Below are 8,227 nucleotides of genomic sequence, written 5' to 3'. Positions count from 1 at the left end.
AATGTGGAACGAGCAAAAGGGGAGAAAAGGGACAGGACTTAGACTGTGGTGAGATCCCTCCATGTGGTCAAAAACATTTATAACAGAAGTATTTCTCCATGGAATTCCCTACCTTAGTCTATGTTGTCATTGTTGTTCGTTTTGTTTTGTTTTGTTTTTCTTTTCAGATCCCCAAAGCCACACATTATTACTGGCCCTTTTCATTCACCATCACCGTCTTAACCATGAAGATATGGTCAGCTAGGGTGAGGAAGAGGGGTGAGTGCTTATCTCACAGAGATGAAGATAGGAGCAGGGCAGCCCTTCCTGAGGTCATTTACGTTATATCATCCTCCTTTGGGTATCTTCCTAGAACCACTGGAGAGAAATCTTGATTTATTTTTCTCCCTAGAATGCTCTAAAATGAATATGAGAAATGAAATAATTAAAATAACTTCAAGGCCCCTCTTCATCTAAGGTTGAACATCTATTCACTATTCTATTTCTAAATAATGTCCAGGCATGTTGTCTAACATGATGTATGAGAACTTCAGCAATGAGATTGACAACATTTAACTATCCAAAAAAAATGCACAAAGATATTCAAATAATAAAATGTCTACAATAGAAATGACTGGTTTTTTTTAAGGTTTATTTATTTTGTCCATGAATGAGAGAGGTGGAAATAAAGAGTACTCCCAACAGTCATGACACTGTAATTCATCCCCCACCTTCAGCCACTCCAAGACTATTGGATAAACATGCATCTGGTGTCAAGGAGGGCTCCAGACTTGAACTGGGACTCTTCCCATGTGGGATTGCCACACTTCCATAGCATTTCACTATTGCACCATCATCAGGCCCTGATTCTGATTTTAATATAAATACCCTTCTATTACCACATTAAGATTTAAAGCCATTACATTTAAAATGTATTAAAGTTTAAATTATTTTGTCCTTATAAGTAAGAGTTTTTGCAACAGAAAGCAAGAAATCACCCTTCAGGGGGGATGGCCACACCATAATCCCTTCCTCTCCATTCTCGTCTTGGGATCTTGGGCATGCACGCACACACGCCCGGCGTGAGTCTTAAGCCACCAGTTCCAGGACTCGAACAGACTACATGGGAGTCCAGTGACATAGCCATTACACTAACTGCGGTCCCTATTGATTTATTTTTAATTTGATCAGAGATGGGGAGAGAGAGAGAAAGTGGAAAGCAAGCCACCAGGTCCCAGACTTGAAACACGGTTGACCATGTGGAAGTCCAACGCCCTCAATCTCCACACCACCTGCTGGCCCAAAGTCTGAAATTCTTAAAGTTCAAAATCCATCCTCCCTAATTTAGCATTCTTTCATGTCTCAGGTGAAAGAGTTCTTGGAGTCTCCATAAAGTCATGGTTCCTTCAGCAGCTTCATCCTGGGTTGTCTCTATTTTAGAATGGATGTGGTTTCTTCTGTACATCAAAACTGTGTTAGTTCAGTGCCAGTTCTCTGCATGCAGCCCTTTCCTAAGCTCTTGAACACATCATGACACATGAGATTATCAGAGCCCTGTCTCCACAGCCACCAAATTGAGAAAATACAACTGTTTACAGCTTTTAGAACAGCTACTGCAGGCAAAAGTATATTTATTCTGAGAACCCAGTCTAAGAGTTACTAAAGGTTATACAGCAAAAATATAATGATCTCTAAAGGAAGGAAAGTAAATGGAAAACAAACAAAATAACTCCCAGTTCAGCATCACCTCATGCAAGCGGTTGATGTCTGTTGTCCAGAATCCACAAGCTGTGAACTTCAAATCAATTGGGTCGGATCCCCAAAGCCACACATTATTATTGGCACTTTTCATTCATCATCTCGGTAAGTGACCATGCTAAACTCACAGAGTGAGTGTCCGAGATATTGCTACCTTCTTACCAAGTTTGTAATGATGGGAACGAGACCACAGGTATTACTTGAGGTGCCCATCTTTCCCATCCAATGTACACAACTCTTGAGTTCCAATTGCCCTTTGGACATCAGGTTCCTGGAACTTCAGTTTGCCTGCAGTTGAGTGCTGTCTAGTAACTCAGCCTCCAGTGTCTTTTGAGAAAGCACTTCTCAGGACCAGCAGATGGTCTAATGGTTACATCCCTGGACTCTCACGTTGTCAACCACGGTTCAAGTTCTGAACTCAGTGACTTAAAACTCATGCCTGCCCAAGATCCCGAGAGGAGAATAAAGGAGAAGGGATTACGAAATGGCCATCCCTCCAGGGGGTGATTTCTCACTTTCTGTCTCTGGTGAGCACACATGCCTTATAGCAAAATCTCTCTTTAAAAAAAAGAGAGGGACTGGCAGGTGGTGTGGTGGTTAAGAGCACTGGATTCCCACATGACCGACCATGGTTTGAGTCCTAGATCTGGTGGCTTGCTTTCTCACTTTCCCTCTCTCTCTTTGTCGCTCTGTCTCTCACTCTGTGCCTCTCTGGTCAAATTAAAATAAATAAATAAAGTCTAAAAAATAATTCTTAAAAAAAAAAGAAGTCACTTCTCAACTTGCATTGCTACTTCTTCCTCATGTATAAGAATGCTTAGGAAGAATTTCAACTCCACATTGAATATATTCAGCTAGAAGAGTATTCAACTTGATATCCACTTGCAGGTACCAGCAGATGGAATAATGGTTATGTCACTGGACTCCCTTGTAGTCAACCACAATTTGAGTCCCAGACCCAAAGACTTAAAACTCTTGCCAGGTGCACGTACGTGCATATCTGAGATCCTAAGAGGAGAATGGAGGAGAAGGGATTGCAGTGTGGTCATCTCCCTTGGAGGGTGATTTCTCACTTTCTGTCTCTCTGGTGAGTGCACATGTCTGCAGCCTATAGCAAAAAATCTCTCAAAAAAAGAAAAGAAGCAATATCCACTTGCAAACAAAGTTGGACCCTCTACCTCACACCGTATATAAAAATTTACTTAAAATGAATCAAAATCTAAATATAAGAACTGAAGCTATTGTTTATTGAAAGAAATCAAACACAGAAAGCCTAGTCTAGAACAGCCTCAGCCATGATTATTTTTGCTTTACATTGCTGCTCATCTTCTAGCTAGGCTAAGGCTGTTGTTATGGGAGGAAAGAGAGAGCAAGTGTGCTTACAGGAAGAGGCATGTTGTCACTTCCGTTACATTCTATTGATCACAGGAAGTCACAGAGATGACCAAGGTCCAAGAGAAGTGATAAAAGCTTCTCTGCTTGATAAGAGGAGATACAAAGTTATATTGCAAAGGATATGGATTCCGGGGGTAAAAAAAAAAAGAGCATTGGGCAGTTTTGCAATCTAGAATTTCCTAGAGTAGAAATCCCAAGATAACCTCTGCAATGAATTAGAGAAGAACCAGGGAAGAATTCAAGAAAGAAACTTCTAGGAGGAAGAAGGAGGAGGAGGAGGAGAAGGAGAGGAAGAAGAACAGTAATAGCTTGGTAGTTGGGCTAGATTAAAAGAATTTTAGAGTTCTTTAAGACAGTACTAGTATGAATTATGAAATCACAGAAAACAATTCTTTCAGGGATCAGGTGGGTAATATAACTGTGTGACATAGCCAAACCCAAGTCAGCAAGGAATGCACTAGAGAATGCATGCCCAGCTTAGAACATTCAAATGATTAACTTCAAAAGAAATGAAAAGGACTTCAAATATATTGAATATAGCATTATACAGACTTTATGGTTTATGTGCTCACATTTACATATTCACCTACTTACATACTGTATTTGTATGGTCACAATAATGTAAACACTGAATTTTAATCTCACAACCAAAAAAAAAATGTGTTGTAACTACAATGGGAGAATTAAGTGGGGGAGAAGTGTATGTTTTGAACCAGGGACTGGAGTAGAGAAAAACGCAAAACATCTCAAGTATTGCTGGTAGGAACTGAGACAAACCTTTGTTCTACTGAGAAAGTCATGAGACACAAGCTCAAATGCAAGGATATAGAGCTAAGCAACAATAGTTAGAGACTGAGGTTTTTCTGTGTAATATATTAGTATACTCTATTTGTTTAAAAATAAGTTTATTTGGGAACCAGCAGTTAGTGTAATGGCTATGTCGCTGGACTCCCACGTAGTCGACCGTGGTTCGTGTCCCGGACCCGGTGGCTTAAAACTCACGCCGGGCGCATGTGCGTGCGTGCCCACGATCCCGAGAGGAGAATGGAGGAGAAGGGATTGCGGCGTGACCATCCCCCCCTGGGGGGTGATTTCTCGCTTTCTGTCTCTCTGTCTCTCTCTGTCTGTCTGGCGAGCACACGCACCCTACAGTGAAAATCTCTCAAAAAAAAAAAAAAGTTTATTTGAAGAAATCTGAGCAAAGTCGTACAAAACAATTCAAAATATGCTCATTGCACTATGTTGGTGCAAAATAATTGCAAGCATTGACCGCTCTTTGGTAATCTGGTACTGGAAGCAAGTTGGAAAGGTACGAACAAGGTAAATGGGTGCCTCAAGAACTGGCTAAAACACACAAAAAAATGTGGCTTTGAAGTGTCATCTTCTCTTATTATACACAACCACAAACTACTTTTTGATCATAGTGTGACACACAAAGAAAGTGGATTTTATATGACAACTGGCTATGACTAGCACAGTGGCTGGACCAAGAAGAAGCACCAAAGCACTTCTCAAAGCAAAACTTGAACCACAAAAAGGTCATGGTCATATTTGGGGGTCTATTGCTAAATGGATCCATTAGCGCTTTCTGAACCCAGCAAAACCACTGTGTCTGAGAAGTATGCTCGACAAATTGAAGAGATGCACTGAAAACTGTAATGCCTGCGACCAGTATTGGTCAACAGAAAGGGCCCAGTTGTTCTCCATGACAACACCTGAGTGCATGTTGCACAACCAATGCTTCAAAAGTTAAGCAAATTGGGCCAAGTTTTGCCTTATCTTCCATATTCCCCTGACTTCTTGCCAACCGACTACTACTTCTTCAAGCACCTCCACAACTTTTGCAGGGAAAACACTTCCACTACCAGCAGAAAGCAGGAGATATTTTCCAACAGTTTGTTGAATCCCAAAGCATAGGAATAAATAAACTTATTTCTCATTGGCAAAAATATGTTGGTTGTAATGAGTCCTATTTTGATTAATAAAGATGTATTTGAACCTAGTAATAATGAATTAAATTTCATGGCCTGAAACCACAATTGCTTTTGCACCAGCCTACTTAAATAAATACTGAGAAATCACTTAACATTTCCAGTTACAAATGGTCACTCTTTGTAGTTGTTCTTAAAAAGGTAGAAAGTATAGCCAAAGGATGATGATAAATGATTTCAAAACCTCAAAGTTTATTAGAAAGAGTTCCGAATTTCAGTATTTGCTTAAAACTACTCTACATGGGCTTAAAGTCATTACCTTTAATGACTTTAAGATATCCTTCTCCTCCTTTAAGATAGATTTGATAACTTCATCTCAAGTGAAGCCTGCCATTTTAACAACAACCTTAAACATTATACCAAGAAAATTAGTATGTATAAATTCATACAAAATCTAGCATAGGAGAGCACATCTGGGAATGATGAAATAATCTTTTCATACTCACTGCTTTGGGTCTAGGTACTTATTTTTAGCTTGGAGGCTTTATAATTTTTATAAAATAAGATTACCTATAAATCTTCCTTGTCATAAAACCAACAGTAATTGACAGTGTGTTTTGGATCTTGGCTTCCTTGAAGCAATTCTCTTTCATTTTCTGTATTTTGAAAACCACATACCAGGGTTTCTTCATGAGGTCAATTAGATTGATGTGTTGGCCAGTGGGGATAGGTAACGTGCAGAATGAGGAACTTGCCAGAGCCATTGTTCCCACAGGCACACTCAGGAGGCACACCTGAGTGTCATTCACACTTTCACTACCTAATGCCCTCATTTTAAGCAGAGCTTGTAAGTAATAAACAAAATGTACCTCTGTGATTAAATCGCTCTGCCCTGTTGAACAGACCACATCTTCAGGCCCACTGGGAAACCAAGCATCTGTTTAGTGATTTTAGTGATTTTTAGGGCAATGATAAGGAATCAACCAATACGTAATTTCTGGTTTTTTCTTTTTTTTTTTTTTAAGAGTAGAATACATCTTTATTACACAGTATTTTATTTTTTTAAAAAACACTTTCTTTCCTAGGGTACACTTTCACATTAGAAATTTCCGTAGTGGGAAAACAACAACTAATTTCTTATAATTTTATATTTGTGGACTGATTATTTTAGGACAAATATAATGTATTTAAACATTACATCTTGATTCAGAATTTGTAACATTTTGACACATCTACAAGGCTGATCTCTTCCCTAAATGAACCTCTCTATATTCAGAAGCTCTCTTTTTCTTTTTAATCTTTTTTTTTTTGCTTTGTTCAAGAGGTTTTTGCTATAGGATGCGTGCGCTCGCCAGACAGACAGAGACAGAGAGACAGAAAGTAAGAAATCACCCCCCAGGGGGGGATGGCCACACCACAATCCCTTCTCCTCCTTTCTCCTCTCAGGACCTTGGGTATGCACACACATGCGCCCGGCGTGAGTTTAAGCCACTGGGTCTGGGACTCAAACCGCGGTCGACTACGTAGGAGTCCAGCGACATAGCCATCATGCCAACTGCTGCTCCCCTATATTCAGAAACTCTCTTAAGATTTTTTTCCTAGCATGGAAAAGCTCTTCACATGTGGTTTTAGTATTCCCTCATTTTAAAGTTTCTCTAGAATATGTAACCATCAGTAGCTGGAATAACAGAGGAGAGGAGTTTTCAAAAATTAAACATTTGTCTAATTTCTAACAGTCTTTACTCACGATGTAATAGTCTTCCCCTTTGTCTACTGTTCCCACTTTCCCACTTTGTCCACTATTCGCAGGACAAATGTAGAACTTTAATCATGTATTGATAGTAATAAAGCTGAACTCTCTTCAAGAGATTGATAAATTAAATAGCAAAAGCTCTTATATAATGTTTAATTATACTGTGAGTCTTATGAGAGGTGTGGAGACAACCCCACTAACTCACCAGAATACAGAACTCGGTCTCACAATTTCTGGATACCTTTCAAACCTTTTCTTCAATAATTTAACTCTGAAAATAACCACATGATTAGGAGACCTGTCCACCAATGAACTTACCTATTGTTTCCTCATTGTGAGCCGAATAGCATGACAGAGCAAGGCAAAGAGGCATACGATCAATTCTTAAGGTATTACATCAGAAAGGTCAGCGCTTCCACAGCATGGCAACAGCTTTGCAGACGCCCACATCACGATAGTTGAAATAACAAAGCCCAGCAAAGGTTAAAGCCGAGGGTGCCAAAAGGCCTGCCTTGGCAGCGTTCTGTGATGCATCCCCAGGAACATAGTCAGTAACAACTTGTCCAAGGCCCCAGTGACTATGGAGAGTGACGGCTGCGGCCAGGGAGTAGTCCATCGCAGAGCAAAGATTCAGATAAGCAGCTGGAAGCAGGCCCAGGAGCAAAACACTGACGACCCTCTCATGAGTCCAGTGGAGAGAGGCAGCCTTGGAACCAGAGTGGTGGTTTGGTGACAGGTGAATGTACTGAACTCCCTGTGCTCTACACCATCCTGGGGTAGGTTGGTCCTGGAGAAATGCAGAGACATGAGCTGGTCTGATCAGGGGTTCGCAGGAATAGAGCTCGGCCTCCCTGGGCATTGCAGAGGACACTCAGCCTGCAGAGAGGCGCCATCTCGTTCCTCAGGCCCAATACGTAATGTCTGACCATGGTGCCTCATCTCATATTTCAAAATTCTAAATGGGCATGGGTGGAGGGGAAGGGAAGTTGGAAGATTTTAACCAAACCATTTTAATACTTTTAAATTACTGTGCTATAGACAGATTTTTTATAGAAACAAAATTTGAAGATTAAAGACAAGTTTTCAGGTGTTTTTTTTTTTTCATTCAATTGAGTAGACATCTATGAGTATATCATTTGTGAAGAGGCCCAGACTAGACATCACACTGTTTTTGAAAATGAGTAGCTCTCTGGCTCAGTCCTGAAGATATTCCACTTGGAGTCATGAAATCAGTAATTTAACCAGAGTTTGCAAACTCTGGGGCCTAGTCACATATTTGGTCCACAGTCCTGCTTTTTCTTTGCGTTTCTGTTGCATTTCTAATTGGAATATTCTAAGATGGACATGCACTCTACATCTAATTTCTTTCTTTCTTTTTTTTTTTTGGAGAGGTTTTTGCTACAGGGCCCGT

General features: G+C 40.2%; 1 pseudogene; it reads right to left on the bottom strand.

Annotated features, from left to right (window-relative positions):
- Nucleotides 1–7,149: 7,149 nt before the first annotated feature.
- Nucleotides 7,150–7,716, bottom strand: LOC102476884 (succinate dehydrogenase [ubiquinone] cytochrome b small subunit, mitochondrial pseudogene; annotated as a pseudogene).
- Nucleotides 7,717–8,227: the final 511 nt, after the last annotated feature.

The sequence above is a fragment of the Tupaia chinensis genome, unplaced genomic scaffold, assembly GCF_000334495.1.
Source record: "Tupaia chinensis unplaced genomic scaffold, TupChi_1.0 Scaffold144806_1, whole genome shotgun sequence".
In the NCBI taxonomy this organism is placed as follows: Eukaryota; Metazoa; Chordata; class Mammalia; order Scandentia; family Tupaiidae; genus Tupaia; species Tupaia belangeri.
Note: the sequence above shows the minus strand (reverse complement) of the source record. Positions and strands in the feature narration are given on the sequence as shown.